Source organism: Chrysochloris asiatica, unplaced genomic scaffold (genome assembly GCF_000296735.1).
Source record: "Chrysochloris asiatica unplaced genomic scaffold, ChrAsi1.0 scaffold00001, whole genome shotgun sequence".
In the NCBI taxonomy this organism is placed as follows: domain Eukaryota; kingdom Metazoa; phylum Chordata; class Mammalia; order Afrosoricida; family Chrysochloridae; genus Chrysochloris; species Chrysochloris asiatica.
In genome coordinates, this window is record NW_006408519.1 from 34,726,852 (window position 1) to 34,729,761 (window position 2,910).

The window sequence follows — 2,910 nt, forward strand, 5'->3', positions numbered from 1 at the left end:
CTCCACAAACTACTTCTAGATAGAGTGCCCTTAAAATAGATAACACCTGGACCCAGTGTGGTGTTGTGAGTTCATGCTCCAGACTGCAAAGCTGTTTGAACTGCAAGGTCAATGGCTCAAGCTCACCAGCTACTCCTCAGAAACCCTATACATGGTTGCTATGGGTCAGAATCAACTCAATGGCACTTAACAACAACAACAACAGGCCTATAAGAGGAATCTTGGTGTTGTGCTGTGGGTTAATGCACTGGACTGCAAGTTCAGTTTGAACCGCAAGGTTGATGGTTCAAGCTCACCAACCACTCGTTGTAAAGCCTATACCAGGTTGCTAGGAGTTGGAACTGACTCAACAACACTGAACAACAACAGGTCTATAGGAACTCTTTCTATGTCCAGAAACTCCACTTTCACATCACTCCAGCCCTTACCTCATAAGTATCTTGGTTGGCAGGAGCCCCCCAGAGATTTCTGCTCTCCGGGTCCAATAGCTTCCCTCCTTTTCATGTTTTGGGTTTTTTTCTCCTTTTGTTATTTTTGTTTGTTTATTCTTTCTTCTCCTCTTCTTGTCTTTCTCTACCCTTGATTTTTATCCTTCCTGTTACTGCTTTTATTTTTCCTTCTTTTGTTGTTCATCATTAGCCATCTTCTTTTTTTTCTTTCACCTTCTTTACTATCTCTATTCTCTTTCTCTTTTCATCTACCCTCTCCCTGGGTCTGTGTGTGTGTGTGTGTGTGTCTGTTTTGTTTCTTCCTTTTATTTTGTCTCTTATTTACTGTAACTCCTGTCCCACATTTCTCTTTTTAGCTATCATATTCTTTTTTCTGGTTATTGCTTGTTTTAATTTCTTGTTTCACCTTTTTTATTTTTGCTTATCATTTTGATTGCTTGTTAATTTATTCTGTTTTGTTTTCTTATGTGTGGGGGTGGGGAGATGTCAGTTCTCCTCTTTCCCACCTAACAGAAGACAGCAACAATGCCATACAGCCCAGCCATATCTGTATCCTCTACGACTCCGCCCACTAGAGACAAGAGTCAATATCAGCTCCTAAAACACCTGGTTAATGATAGACAGCAGCCTACAACAGCCAAACTCACCCTAAACTGATGTGAGTAAACAATGAACACGCTTCCATTCTCTAACTACACCCACAGGAGATAGTTGGTGAAAGCCTAAGAATATATCAACATACAATCATCAGTTAAATACAAATAAAATACAGTGTCATGTCACACAGATAACAATTTTAGTTTATATGAAGACACAAGAGAGAATGAAAAAACATAAGGAAGAAAAGATAATGGAATTAACTAAAAAATAATTTTAAAAAATTATATTTAGGTACCTTCCGAGGACTGACAGAAAGATTGAGGGAAACAAGGAGAACACAGAGAAAAAAAAGAAGAATAACTCAGAAAAACACTACAAGAACACCCTGACAAAAAAATGTCAAAATAATACAAAACCTGTGATTAGAAATCCAGAAGATTAATACTAAGATTTCAAAAAGGGACAATATATTGGAAGGGCAAAGAAGTAGATATGAAGCAATGGAAGCCTGAATTAGTGAACTTGAAGAGAAATCCCTCAAGACTATGCTAGAAGAACAATCAGAAAAGAATTTTAAAATTCCAAAGAAAACCTAAGATTTATGTGGGACATCATGAAGAAGAATAAATTCTGAGTGATTTGGAATTCCAGAAGAGGAAGCTACAATACAAAGCACAAGTAAAACTGTCAGAAAGTTGTTGGAAGAAAACCTCCCTAACATTATAAAAGATGAGACAATAAGCATACAAGATAGACCCCAAAAGAAAATCACTAAGAAATATCATAATCAAACTTTCCTAAACCAAAGACGAGGAAAGAAGCCCTGTGAGCAGCTTAGGAAATATGAAAAGTTACCTACAAAGTAGAACTAACATGACTATATTGCTTTCTCAACAGAAACCATGCAAACAAAAAGACAAGGGGATGACATACACAAAACTCTGAAAGAGAAAAAAATAGCCAAACAAGAATCATATACCCAGGAAAGTTGTCCCTCAAAAACAATGGCAAAACTAGGACATTTCCAGATAAGCAGAAATTAAAGGAATTTGTAATAACCAGACCAACTTTACAAAAAGTACTAAAGAACATCCTTTGAGAGATAACCAAGTACTTCACACATTTCTGTGGCATGAGGTCAGTCAACTCAGAAATACTAGGTGGAGACAACACGCCTAATGCAAAAGATGTTTTCATGCTGGAAGTTCTCATTCCTGAGAGACATCCCTTCAAACCTCCTAAGATCTGATTTCTGACTCCAATCTATCATCCAAACATTAATTCTGCTGGAAGAATGTGTCTAGATGTCCTCAAATTGCCACCAAAAGGTGCCTGTCGACCATTTCTCAACGTTGTAACTGTGTTGACTTCAATTCAGCTGCTTATGTCAGAACCCAACCCTGATGACTCACTCATGGATGATATATCCTAAGAATATAAATAAAATAAGCCAGTCTTCCTCAAGAATGCCAGGCAATGGTCACAGAAACATGCAACACCAAAGCAGAAGGCTGATGAGGAAGACATGCCGGATCATCTACCAGATGCCAGTGACCCATAACCTCAGAACACAGCCCAAAAAAGGAAAGTCATGCAACTGAGAGGGATAGAAAAGAAATTTCATTGTAATGTGTAGGGGATTTCTCTTGGTCTGTCTTAGTTAATACATCTTCATTCTTTGCCACGGTGTCTCTAATTTGCCTACCTTTCTTTGAATGTGTTTCTTTGTCTCTGATGATGTAATTTTTGTATCCCATAAAACAAACCCTGTATATTTATGTATTCTGCATTACAGTGATTTTCTGAGTTTTGTTTGTTTTATTTATCTTATACATATGTATTTAAAAACCTCTTAACATGA

At 37.3% G+C, this 2,910-nt stretch overlaps 1 pseudogene; it reads left to right on the top strand.

Annotated features, from left to right (window-relative positions):
* Positions 1–2,181: 2,181 nt before the first annotated feature.
* On the top strand, positions 2,182–2,685 carry LOC102838249 (annotated as a pseudogene).
* The last annotated feature ends 225 nt before the right edge of the window (positions 2,686–2,910 follow it).